Below are 13,872 nucleotides of genomic sequence, written 5' to 3'. Positions count from 1 at the left end.
CTCACCTCACCAACTCCTCAGCCAATCCTGTTTCCTCAGACTGAAAGCCTCTGAGTCCTCACCAGAAAGGCTCTCAACTAAACTCCTTAATTCCTGTTTCCTCACACATTATATACCTTTCTCCACTCAGCCATGTCACTTTCTGGGATTAAAGGCGTGTGTGCTTCCCAGTACTGGGATTAAACATGTGTGCCACCACTGCCTGGCTCTGTTTCCAGTGTGGCCTTGAACTCACAGAGATCCAGATGGATCTCTGCCTCCTGAGTGATAGGATTAAGGGTGTGTACTACCACTGTCTAACCTCTGTGTCTATCTAGTAGCTGGCTCTGTCCTCTGATCCCCAGGCAAGTTTATTAGGGTACACAATATATTACCACAGAGGTGAGCTTTAAGGTCTCATATATATGCTCAACACATGCCCAGTATACCAGTTCACTTCCTGCTGCCTGAAGATCAAGATGTAGAATTCTTAGCTCCTTCTCCAGCACCATGTCTGCCTGCATGCCACCATGCTTCTGGCCATGATGATAATGGACTCAACCTCTGAAACTGTAAGCCAGCCTCAGTTAAATGTTTTCTTTTATAAGAGTTGCCATGGTCATAGTGTCTCTTCATAGAAACAGAAACCCTAACAGTACCACCCACAGTGGACTGGGCCCTCCACATTGATCATTAATTAAGAAAATGCTCTATAGGCTTGCCAATCTTATGGAGGTATTTTCTCAGTTGGGGTTCCCTTCTCTCAGGTGACTCTAGCCTGTGTCAAGTTGACATAAAATTAGCTAGCACACTATCTTTGTAAGTCTTTATATGTTGAAATGATTTATAAAATTATTGGTTTATTTAGAAAATAGAGTCAGCCATATCATTCATGTTCAGCAGAAACTGGTAGTTGCCTGCTTTTTTTTTTTTTTTTAAATAGAATTAGCCTCCCTGACTTACTCCAGGTTGGCAGGTTTTAGCCCAAATCCCCATTTGTAAGCAGTAGACATCTATTCTTTACTTATTTGTGCAGAATATTGGATATTGGATATTCATATTGCAGAATATGCAATATTGACTTATTGCAGAATATTGGCCTCCACACAGTCTATGAGGGGACCCAAAACCAGTCATGGTAGCTGTGCAGCTGGGACAATGCTGGTGCCCTGGAGACCCCACGACTGGCACTGCCAGCCCTCTGATGTCAGAGTCAGCTGCGGCCACTAGACCTGCCACCTGAGATGCTGGGGACTCCCATGGCTGCCAGCATCCCTGCCAGGATCCTTCGGTGGGCTTCTAATCAGGGTAGTGAGTTGGCTTATGGCTCTGCTGGGCCCGAGAGGGAGAGGTGAGCAGCTGCCACTCACAGCTTTCTCAGTGGAAGATGGGAGAAAGCCAGGGCTGAGCTGGCTGGATGTTCCTCCAAGTTGTGAGAAGCCAAGCTGCTTTTCACTTGCAGCCTGTGGACACAGCAAAGACAGGTGGGGAGTCCTGGCAACTTGAAGAAGAGGGAAAATGGTGCGGCTAGAGAAAAATTAGCATCTTCAGAGAAGACTGTGATCCTAGGGCTCAGGATACAGAGGCAGGAGGATCCTGAGTCTGAGGCCATTGCAATCAGTAGAGGTAACTCATTGTTTCTATAGACTGTAGCTCCATCCTCAGAGAGTTCAGCGTGGTTGAAATGACAGAAGGGAGGTGAGGGGGAGGACGTGTGAGGGAGGAAAGAGCAGAGGAGATTCAGGGCTCAGAGAAGATGAGGCGGGAAATGGAGATGGGCCGGGAACATGGGGAACGGAGTTCAGTGGAATAGAGTGAAATGGAGTGGGATGGGGTAGAGTGGGTGGACTGGGTAGAGTGGAGGATTTTGAGAGAGCGTTAGACAAAGGAAAGGAGACAGACAGAAAAGGGGAATCCCAATCTAACTGAAGCAGGTGGTAGAATAAGAAGCCAGAGATCAAACTGACAAAATAAAGAATAGCAACATTTCTTGTTCAATACTTGGGGTGCTGGACTGAGGCTCAGCCAACTGAACAGCTCTGCAGAGTTTCTGTGAGTTCCCAGTAGGCTCCTACATAGGAAAGGGCCGAGCACATGGGGAGGATCTGATAAATGTTGAGTTGAGGAGTATCCATGTGAATTTAGGGCCGCTGAAGATGCCAGAGACCCTGTCTTAGTTAAGGTTTCTATTGCTGTGATAAAATTGCAAGTTGGGGAGGAAAGGATTTATTTAATCTTACATCTTGTAGTCCATCATGAAGGGAAGTCAGGACAGGAACTCAAGATCAGAATTCAGAGGACAGAACTGATGCAGAGGCCATGGAGGAATCTGCTTATTAGCTTGCACTCCATGACTTGCTCAGCCTGCTTTCTTACAGCACCCAGGACCACCAGCCCAGGGGTGGCATGGCCTACAGTGAGCTGAACCTACCCACACTTATCATTAATAAAAAAAAAAAAATGCCTCATAGGCTTGCTCAGAGGCCAGTCTAGTGGGGGCATTGTCTCAGTTGAGGTTCCCTCTTCCCAAATGACTCTAGCTTATGTCAAGTTGATATAAAACTGTTCAGCCCAGACCCTAACCTTCTTTCTTATCCTACCAAAGAAGACCAGATGGTCCAGGAGCTGAGAGTTGAAAGGACCATGGTTTTCTCACAAAACATGGTGTGTGGCTTATTCTTAGAGCAGCCATGACAAAATGCCCACAGAAGCAACTTCAGAAAGGAGGGTTGTTTTGGCTCACTGTTTGAGCACTGTCCATTGTGGAACAGAAGGTATGGTGGTGAGACAGCGCCAGCTGTGGCAGCAGGGGGTGAAGCACTGGTCACGTGACATCTGCAGTCAGGCGAGAGAGATGAACAACAGTGCTCCGCTGCCGCCTCCAACCCCATGAGGTAGTGCCACCTGTCCGGGGAGGCCACTGTCAGCCCTCCAGCTCAGGACTGGGATCTGTGCCTTAATAAAGACGTGGGGAGGGGGAGTTTACTTTCCTCTGCCTTCCCCCTATGTGAGGACACAGAAATGCATGGCGCAGCTCTCCAGAGGCTGGTGCATTTCTGTTGCTTAGGGATTACTGCGTGGTTGGGTTTCATTGTTGTCTTCCCTGCTATTGTTTGTCAACTTGACACAAGCTGGAGTCATCTGGGAAGAGGGAGCCTCCTCACCTGAAGACTGTGTCCCTCAGGTTGGTAGACAAGTCTGTGGAGCATTTGTTTTGAATTGATGTGGGAAGGCCCAGTTCATGGTGGTGGTGCCACCCCTGGGCCGATGACCCTAGGGTGTAAAACAAAGCAGACCAAAAAAGCCACCAAGAGCAAACTGGTAAGCAGCATTCCCCTATGCCTAGACCGTAGTCTATGGTCTCTGCTTTAGTTCCTGCCTCTAGGTTCCTGCTTTGAGTTCCTGCCCTGACTTCCTATCATGATGGACTGCAACGGTAAGCTGAAATAAACCCCTTCTGCCCTAAGTTGCTTTTTGTCGTGGTGTATAATCAGAGCAATAGAAAGCAAATCAGGACAGTTACCTATTCTCAAGTATTTTGTGGAGCAGCAGGAGTGGACTAGGACCATGCTGACACCCTGGTACCTGATGGGGGCAAGAACAGATGCTACAACTGACTGAAACCGAAAAGCAAAACCAACCATGTGACTAAGGATTGGAAATCCTGTGCCCGAGGGTCTTCCGCAATGTTAGGGAGATTCTCTTTTCCCTACCATCTATAGAGGTCAGAATCACTCTACTTAATTATGAAGGCCATGTATGGCAGCAAGTGGACCAGGGGCACCAGAGTGCTGATGCTGGAGTGCCATGGGTCGGGAAGATAGGTGGGTTTAACTTCAACCTCTCCCTCTGAAAGTGAAAGGAGGGGTATGTGGGTACCCTGGAGGGTCTGAAGAGGGTAAGCCTGAGACTGAATGGAGGTGTTTGGAGGAAAGCAGTGGGTAATGGGGCTGGTTAGTTTCCAAATTAGGTGGTGTCAGGGATCACAGAAGATTGTCCTTGGGTCATGAATATGGGTTGGGGTCACCCTGAAGTGATCTTTGGGTAGAAAGGCCACAGGGTGAGCTAAAAGCTGCTTCCCATAGACATCCACATCCACTGGCTGGTACCTGTGAATATGCTGGTTCAATGGGAAAAGAGTCTTTGCCTGTGTAACTAAGATGCTGATCCTGAGAAGGGAAGAGTCTCTTGGGCTGTCTGGTGGGCCCTGGGTGGTCACAAGAGTCTCTGTAAGGAGATAAGACTAGCAGAGAGAGATGGAGTGGAGGCAGAATCATGGAATCTCACACAGGAGGGTACGGGGGCTTCTAGAGGTGGGACGAAGGAAGGAATAGATGCTTTGCTGCAGATCTGCAGAGAGGTTTATTTTAGCCCCACGAAACTCATTTTAGACATGCAACAACCACAGCCGTAGGAGACTATGTCTGTTGTTTTAAGCTACAAAGCCATGTTAACACTGTTGTAATAGAGATGGAAGACAACATATGCTAGCCCAGCACAGGGCTGAGGGCAGCATCTTGGGAGACGGGAGGTGAGGCAAGAGGCAGTGAAGAGTTGGGCTTTTGAGGTGAGGTCTAACTTTGATTCTACCCTTAGTGGTGGGGTGACTTTGCGCAAGTTGCATGTCCCTTCCAAGTCTCAGTTTCTTCAACTGTGAAATGGGGGTTCCTTCTTCATACCCTGGATTATAGGAACTTGTCTGTACCAGGGACACAGAAAACACTCATTAATAACAGCTACCATCATTTTTATTTTCATAGAAAACACTCCAAAATGACCTACAGCAATGGGACAGTCACTTCATGGTGAGCATGGCTTTATTTTTCTGTCCTCATTCTCTGAATTGTACTTTCCTTTAGTATGCGACAATGCACTCTAACAGTTGCATTCAAATCTTGAAAGATCTGAAAGTGATTAGAGATTTAAAAAAAAAATTTAGTTTGTTTATTTATATCTCATGTATTTTTCCTTCACATCTGTGTGAGGGCATCAGTCCCCTGGAAGTGCAATTACTAATGGTTGTGAGCTGTCATGTGAATTCTGGGAATTGAACCCAGGTCCCCTGGAAGAGCAGCCAGTGCTCTTAACTGCTGAGCCATCTTCCCAGCGTTTTTAATGTCTACTCCAATGTCAAGCCGGAGACTGGCGGTCTTGGTTCTGTTTTCCTTACTCCAGGTTTAAACATTAGCTGCACTAAGTGTCTTACCGTGTCAGCTCTCTTACATTGCTCTGCAAGCTCAGGACACAAGTGTCTCCGTTGAATTGCCCTTATCTGTGAGGCCTGCCCCAAGGCAGAAGCTCACAGAGTGAGCAGTCTGCAGCCAGACTGAGACAGGATGTGGAAGGTGCAAGGATCCCGGCTTCCAGAGGATGAAAGACAGGTCAGGGCATCTCAGGACAGAGGGCAGCTGGCTCTTGTTAGGTGCCCGACCCTGGGAAGAAAAGTCAAGGTTAAACTGCAATGATAAGCAAAATGTGTTTCCTTAGAACACAGTGAGTTGTGGCGCTTCTCTGCAGGTGACTGAAAATGGTGTCTTTACTTCCTTATGCAGATATTAGCAGGTGGAGAGAACTGATCCTATCTTTACCATTAGTTCAGTGGTCAAATTGTGTCTCCAGCTGTGCCGGGCATATTCCAGAAAGGATGTGGAGGGGAGTGATGCGTGAATGAAGAGAAACTCAAGAATGAGCCACACTCGCCAGTTTTAATGAGCTCATTCTCCACCCTCATGGTTCTCCACATTTGTTTCATTTGTTTACCTTTGTTTGTTGCTTTTTTCTTTCTTTCTTTCTTTTTTTTTTTTTTTTGGATACACAGTCTCATTGTAGGCTAGGCTGACCTTGAACTCGGTCCTTCAGCCCCAGCCTCCCAAGTGCAATGATTACAGGCATGCACCCTCACATCCAGCTCGGGCTGCAATCTCCATCATTCTAGAAGTTATGGATATTCTGTGATGGGCTTCAGCCCCAGGAAGAGCCTGGCCAGTTCTGGTTAGAGCTGGCAGACTGACAAGTGGGATGTTTTCATATGCAAAGATGACTCACTCCAGAAGCCTCCTCACCTCAGACTCAGACTTGTAGGGCTTAGAGTGCCAGTGTGTCCTCCAGTGTCCCCTGGCCACTGGTTCTTCATTTTAGTGGTGAAGGAAGACTGAGGGGGCCCCCTCCATGAGCCTAGAAAAGAGTACCCCGTCTCACTCAATCTAGTCACAAAGCTTGCATGACTGTAGACTGCAATGTAAATTCCTACCCTCTATCATCTTTATTTCAGTGGGTGACTACAGATATGTGAACAGAATTCAAATGGACAGTCAGAAAAGATGAGCTTCTAAACACTACCACCCAGCCCCCCAAATCACTTCTGTAAATTCAGATTGTTTCTCATTCCATCATTTGCCATCAGAATTTTCGTCACAGGCAGATTTTTACAGGTCAGCCCTAGACCTGGGATTTATTTGTGCCCATAAACAAAATCCCAATATTAATCGCCAACTATTTCTGATTCTCAGTTAACGTTCTCAAACATCTCGAGTCCCCAGGGACTCCTTGCCCTGTCATATGAAGATGATGTTTTGAGATTTATATTCCCCGAAGAAGCGAGGAGATCATAAAACCTAATGTATTCCGTGGTTTGGAATGATAATTTCACCGAGAGGTGAGGGGATATTTCACTCTAGATCATTACGACATCGAGGAAGTTGTTACTATGCTTCCTCCCTTTGAATATGTATCTGCCTCTGCATGGGCAATGGCTCCTATTGCCCCTTGGGGGCTGTAGGGGGGCCGTGCAGGGGGGGGCAGGTGGTGAGGACAAAGCTAGGGACAGCTCCCCATCTGGGGTAAGAAGGTTGTGGATGGAGGCAGAAGGCAAGATGTTGTCCCTAAGCAAAATGACTAGTCAAATCAGCACACTAAGAGTTTTGGCCTAGAGAAGGAGGCCACAGTGGGGCTCAGGATGGACACTGGGTGTATCGACAAAGATGCCTGTCCTTGAAGATTTAGCTTGAACAGGTAATGGCACACACAGGGTTGTCAACTAGCACTATAACAAGCCTGAGATAATCGACTGTGTTTTGGCTCACAGCTTAGAGGGTCTAGTCCACTCCTTTGGGCCTATGACAAGGCGGCACATCACAGAAGAAACACATGGTGGGACAAAACCACCTCCTCATGGCCAGGAAGCAAAAGGAAAGGTGTCCGGGTCGCACAACCTGCAGCCCTCTCAATAGGCACCATCCCCTAAAGGCTCCGCCATCTCCCGATAGCACCATGTGAGAAACCAAGCTTTCAACACATGGGCCTTTGCCGGTCCATTCAAAATTCAAACCACGGTACCCCAGCTGTGGAAGCTAAGTGGTGGGTGTTGGGGGAGGGGCAGGCCATGGTACAGTAAAGCTTCTAGAAGAGAGGAAGATTTGATTTAGTCAATTTTTCTCTGAGTGCTCCTGCCCCTGTTCTGTGCTTGAATCCATCCTGTTCTAGTAACAGAGGCAGAGAGACACCTGGAAGCATGGGAGAAGGAACCCTGAACTCTGCTGCTTGGGAGGAGGCTCAGGATGTCCATCAGTGTGACACTGGTCATGTCATTACATTGTACTGTGAATGGGGGCAGTCTCTGAAAGCAGCACTCAGATTGCTGTCCCTTCTGTCCCTCACTGGGTTACCGAGAGTCTAGGTCCTTCTCAGTGCCCAGTTCTATCTATGAAGTGTGGATGATGCTATGACCCCATGTCTCCAGATGGCTATGAAGCTGATCACAGCCTAGTGAGTGCACAGCACTTAGCTGAGAGCCTGGCACACACTCTGAAGCCAGTCCATGCTGCTCTAAGGGCCCCGATGCCTGCCAAGCTTTGTCCACAGGCAAAGAGTACCCGATACCTCTATGGAAGAGTGTGGTGGGAACCTGCTTCTCTTTAGAAATGGCCCTGGGGCAGGTTGCTAATGTCAGAACTGGGGGAGAGTGGAGGGGTAGAGGGGCAACTTCAGCTTGATGTGAGTGCAGCAGCAAAGGAGGGGCTTATGTGAGCCTGAGAAGGACTGTGCCTGTGGGAAGCGGGGGTGAGGGTGGGTAAGAATTCTGGACAGAGTAGGGGGGACCATAGGTCCCTGAGGGAGAGAATGGGGGTGGGCCACAGACACAAACAGAATTGGTTTCAGTCTCCAACCCTGACACTGGTTCTTGGCCTCCACACTTAACAGTGGAGACAACAGGCAGAATTGTGGATGTATAGACACGTACCTGTGTGTGTTGCATCCATGGCGTTTGCTGGCTTGGCTTGTTTTAGAGAAGAAAGACTAGGCTGGGAATGTAGCTTGGTGGCCGAGTACTTACCTAGTGTGGGCAAGGCCCTGGGTTCTATCCCTGGCATTGGAGAGACAGAGGCAGACAGATGTGTGTGTGTGTGTGTGTGTGTGTGTGTGTGTGCGCGTGCGCGCGCGCGTGTGCGTGTGCGTGTGCGTGTGCGTGTGCGTGTGTGTGTGTGTGTGTGTGTGTGTGTGAGAGAGAGAGGGGGGGGTGTTTGTTTTTGCTCTTTTGGGGGGCCCACCACTGAGCTCCCAAATAAATCACACACAGAGGCTTATTCTTAATTCTAAATGTTCATCCTTGGCTTGGCTTAGTTTCCAGCCAGCTTGACTTTACTTTAAATTATCCCAGTCTACCTTTTGCCTCTGGGCTTTTCCCACTCTCTTACTTCTGTAAATCTTACTCTTACTCTGTGGCTTGCTGTGTAGCTGGGTGGCTGGCCCCTGGAGTCCTCTTCCTTCTCTGGCTACTTCTTCTCCTTCCAGATTTCTCCCTCTATATATCCTCTCTGCCTTCCAGCCCTACCTATCCTTTCTTCTGTCTTGTTATTGGTGTTCAGTTCTTTATTAGACCATCAGGTGTTTTAGACAGGCACAGTAACACAGCTTCACAGAGTTAAACAAATGCAACATAAGCAAAAGTAACACACCTTAAAATAATATTCTACAATGAGAGACAGAGAGAGAGAAATTCTAAACAGGATTCTGTCCATCTACATTTAAATAACAGAAGGTTTAAATGTGTGGCTAGGGAGTGATCTCCCCGACACAGTAAGAGAGAATAAAAACACAAGAGCGTGTGTGCACTCTATGTTCTTCGACCACTCCTGCCAGAACATGCGAGAAATCAGGACGTGGTGTCTGCATTTGGGAGAGGGGAGAGATGCACTGTCTTCCTACATCCCCTTCGGTCCACCTCTGCCCAAACTTACTTTGCGAAGCCAAGTAGGGGCCTGGAGAGATGGCTTGGCTATTCTTCAAAGAACCCAAGTTCGTGCTCCACACCTACACTGGGTGATTCACACGTGACCGTAACGGCAGCTCAGGGGATTCAATGTCCCCTGTGGAGAAGTAGAGATGATCAGAACCCCTTGTCCTCAGTTGTCACGAAGCTTAGGTGCTCCTCATGTCCTCTGTCTCACTTTAGCCTCAAGGTCACTGGGTGGGGTTCTGAGGCAAGTAATATCATCCTACTTCCCACATGAAGGCCCTAAGGCTGAGACCATCTAACCAAGCATCTGAATTCCAGTTCTCCTGTCCTCCTAAACATTCTTGCATCAAACGAGCTATTCTTACGTGCCACATTAAAGGCTTGAAACACTCTGGAGGTCAAAGGAGGTTTTGCCATCTCTTCTTCATGGTCCTCCTCCCAATTTGCCAGCTCTCGCCAGTGTAGGCTTGCTCAGGGTCTGCAAACCGACGATGCGTGTGCAGCTTTCGCCCCCTTGTGGCTGACGTGCAAAGTGCTCTACTGTGGAAGAACAAAGGCCCTTTGGCCAGCTTCCTTCCCTCCTCCCAGGCCCAGGAATGGGGGCTGGGAACCTGGACTTGGCTCTAGCGGCCGACTGACTAATGAGCTGTACATCTGCTCCAGAGGCAGCTGTGGAGTGCCTGACGGAAGGGCCGAGCCTGAAGGAATGAAATGAAAATTTGATTGATGTCACTTGCTTTGGCAAGCTTTGGGGAAATGACCAGCCAGCAGCACCACCCCAGCACTCACGGGGGCAAAGGGTGAGAGTTGGTCTGCCTGTCGCCCCACTTCACCCTTCGGCTGTCAATGAAGTCATCAGTGGAGAACTGACTCTTCTGCTCCCTCCTCCAGGCAGCTGGCTTGTCCCACCCCCGCTGGAGATGGCCCCTGGTCCACCTCTGCTATGTCCAAATGAGTTGGGACTGCAACTTCCGTCTACTTGTTTGAGTATCCAAGGAAGTGTCCTTCTCAGCTCTGGGCACCAGCCAGCTCCACGTACTTCAAGTAGTAAGCAAAGGAGTCAAAGGTGTGTCAATGACAAAGGATGGCCACGCCCATTACGTTTCCAGCCAGCAGCCAGTCTCCAGGCTCCTTTGAGAAAGGTGGCTTTATAAGCGCCGGGTCTCCGGGCACTGTGTTGCGGGGGTGTGGATGAGGCCGCGGGTGGGCTGAACACGGACGCCAGAGCTTGCTTCTCCACCTGCCTGTCCAATCTCCGCCTCTCCCAGGAGTACGACGGTAACGCCAGTTCAGCATGTCTTTTCCACGGGAGGGCTTCCTGGAGAGTCAGCCCTGGGGAAGCTCCCCCAGACACAGGCAAAGCAGCAATCCCAAACAGCGTTCCCCAGCCTGTGACAGAGCCGCTCCCTGCCACGCTTTCCAGCGCTGGCCCCTTAGGCACCTCGCATACTTTCTTTGCATAATGCCCTATAGAAGAGGGGAAGTGGCCGCAATAATGACCCCACCCACCTTGTAGGATGAAGTGAGTGGTGCTGTCTGTTTCTGGCCGTGGTGGAGGAAAACCTGGGGAAGTGAGCTTTGGTTGTCATGTGCGTCTCAAAAGCCAGGCTACAGGCTGTGTGAAACATCTAGTGGGTGAGAGATATCTGACACAGTCTTAACACTGTGGCCTAGGCTGACTTGGAACTCACAGCAGCGGTCCTCCTGCCTCAGTCTCCCTAGTGCTGGAATTACAGGTGTGAGTGACCACACCTGGCCAAAAAGTGATTTTCTGCACACATCCTTCCAATCAACTTCTTCTCCCTGAGGTCAAGCCATTTATGAAAGGAAAAATGACATGTCTTCAGGCTATTTCTTCCTTGAGTGTTTATTGAATGAATCAACTAATTAATAAATAGGATTTCTGCATAGATTTGTGTTGCTGAAGCAACAACCCACTGTCCAGGCAGAGCTAGTGACAGGCGAGGGAGTCATACATCCCCTGAGACCCTGAAGACTTGCATGCCAAGCCAGGACCGTTTACTATTCCCATTAATGGCTTGAAGGATGGAATGGAGACCTGGCTAATTACATTTCTGCAAGCACCAAAGCTGCAAGGGATCTTTGCCACTTCGGGAGGCCCAGATTAAAATGGGATCTAAGCTTGACGAATTGCAGAGACGGCCCTAAATCAATAAACAGAGCGGCAATAAAGATAGACGCCAGCTGTGTGAACCAGGCCGGGGGAATGACCAGGGAGCAAGTGGTGGGAGAGAAATGAGTTTTGAGGGGGATGACCCGTAGGAAGAGCCTGGGTCGACACTGATAGAGCCATCATGGTATATTGGCAAGGTGGAGGCTGGGCTCTGCCACCCAGTGGACCCCAAACTTTAGAGAGATGGAGAGTAGCTCAGAGAGCTTGGCAAAATGTGGAAGTCAGAGCTTGGCTTGAGACAGTGACTCAGCCATTCTGGATCCAGGAAGAGATTCCAGGAAGAGATGGGCTGTTGTGGGATTTGCTTGAGTTGATGCTCCGAGACCACCAATGGAGTCAGACCTGGGTTTGGAGGGCGGGGTCCATATTCAGCTGGCCAGAGTGGACCATAGAGTTTTCTGGCTAACTCAGAGGAAGATAGAGGGACACACAGGAGGAATAAGGAGGGTCTAAAGAGATGTGTGGTCGATCAGGGAAGATGGAAAAGCAGGTGGGGTGATTGTTTCTTCGTTGCTCTGTGGATCTCTCGGGTTTATTCCCTAATATTTAACTCCTGAGTTTTATTTTTTAATAAAAGAAGTCCCAATATCTGGTGTCCAACCTGTGGCCTTAGTTTACACTGTTGTGGAATATTATTTTAACTAGGCAAAGATATGTTACATTTGTTTGTACTGTGGAATATTCCTTTAACTCTGTAAAGGTGTGTTACATTTGTTTATGCTGCATTTGTTTAATGATGTAAAGATACATTGCATCTGTTTCATTTTGCCTGCCTAAGGCACCTGATTGATCTAATAAAAAGCTGAATGGCCAATAGCTAGGTGGGAGAGGGATAGGTGGGGCTGGCAGGCAGAAAAAATAAGTCGTAGGAGAACTCTAGGCTGGAGAGATAAGAGAGAAAAGGAGGAGGAGAGAACAAGGGAGAAGGAGAGGGACACACCCAGGGCCAGAAGCCAGGCAGGTACCAGCTAGACATGGAGACAGCAGGAAAGATATAAAGAAAGAAAGAGCCCTGAGGCAAAGATAAAGAGAAGCAGATTAAAATAAGAGCTAAGATAAGGCCAGCATTCATAACTAATAGTAAGTCTCCGTGTCATGATTTGGGAGATGGCTGGTGGCCCCAAAGAAAAGGCCTGGTACATCAGGCCAAAGCAGTGAGAGCTGCCACTGCTGCAGCCACAGCCAGGGGTGGTCTCTTTACACTCCCTGGGTAGCTGCCCTCTGCTGCTCCCAGCAGGCCCATAGGCTGCCCCCCATGCCCCATGCCACATCCCAGCTGTGTGGGTTTCTCCTACCCGTTTCCCTACATTAGCTCTTCAGGTGGCTCACTCTCCCCCTACCCCCACTCTGCACAGCATGTGAGCAGTCATGGTGGACCACAGCCCAGGCATACAGTTAGCATGGCTGGGGCACTCTGCATACTTGCCCTCCCTGCCAGCACAGTTGAACAGCATCACTGCAGCTGATTACCCCCCAGCTCTGCCTACACTGTCAGTCATCAACAGATCTGGTGAGACATCTGGGAATTCTTAAAGGGGAAATAGCGTTTAAGAGAGAGAGAGAGAGAGAGAGAGAGAGAGAGAGAGAGAGAGAGAGAGAGAGAGGTCTTTTCCAGGTTAAGAATGGGGAATAATATCATGGTCCAGGAAGTTAGGTCTCTGTATGGTTCCATAATGAATGCTTTGAAAATGGAAAAATTAAATGAAGGGATAACCAACTTAGTTGTGATTGACATCATGTCAAACATAATTATTATCAGTTTGGTACTTCATAGTTTATCCTTAAAAAACTGGTTTGATAACTATGCCAAAGATGGAAATTTGACTGATATGAAATAAACCTTAGAAAGACTTAATATTGGTAAGATGTAAGCTTTAGAAATACATACTACTGATAAGATACAGCCTTAGAAAGACTTACTAATGAAAATAACAAAAATTTGATAACGCTGGGCAGTGGTAGCGCACACCTTTAATCCCAGCACTCGGGAGAGAGACAGGCGGATCTCTGTGAGTTCGAGGCCAGCCTGGTCTACAGAGGGAGATCCAGGACAGAGACCAAAAATACACAGAGAAACCTTGTCTCAGGAAAAAAAAATTGACTGGTAAGATAGATACAAGCCTTAGAAAGACTTACCTACTAATGAAAATAAGAAAAATATTCAGATACAGACAGAGGCATTTAGAGCAGAACCTACCACACCAGTGCATTATGAAACTGAAGAGGAGTGGCCCAAGAAAACCAACCTTAGTTTATTCAGTTACCAAACAAGAATGACCACTAGATGACAGGCATCACCAAGGCTATTCAGAAGTTGACTGGAATCTTGCAGAAGTTTTAGATTTGAAGAGATTTCATAAGCAGTCATTTCATGTGGTATGCATTCACCATATGTGAAGCAGATGTTAAATTAATGTTCAACTCAGAACAGAATTATCCCACAAGACTGAAAAGATTTAGCTAC

General features: G+C 48.2%; 1 long non-coding RNA gene across 2 annotated transcripts; it reads right to left on the bottom strand.

Moving 5' to 3' along the window:
- Positions 1–4,709: 4,709 nt before the first annotated feature.
- LOC131903626 (uncharacterized) lies at positions 4,710–10,248 on the bottom strand. Of its 2 annotated transcripts, none has more exons than XR_009377553.1 (5): positions 10,004–10,248; positions 9,216–9,912; positions 6,042–6,153; positions 5,186–5,411; positions 4,710–4,883 (listed from the first exon to the last, which is right to left on the bottom strand). It is a non-coding gene; the product is annotated as an uncharacterized LOC131903626 (long non-coding RNA). The 2 variants fall into 2 exon arrangements; XR_009377554.1 differs by having other exon boundaries at positions 5,203–5,411.
- Between the last annotated feature and the right edge of the window lie 3,624 nt (positions 10,249–13,872).

Source organism: Peromyscus eremicus, chromosome 2 (assembly GCF_949786415.1).
Source record: "Peromyscus eremicus chromosome 2, PerEre_H2_v1, whole genome shotgun sequence".
NCBI classification, from domain to species: Eukaryota; Metazoa; Chordata; class Mammalia; order Rodentia; family Cricetidae; genus Peromyscus; species Peromyscus eremicus.
The sequence above is the reverse complement of the archived record's forward strand: the minus strand, read 5'-3'. Positions and strand labels throughout refer to the sequence as shown.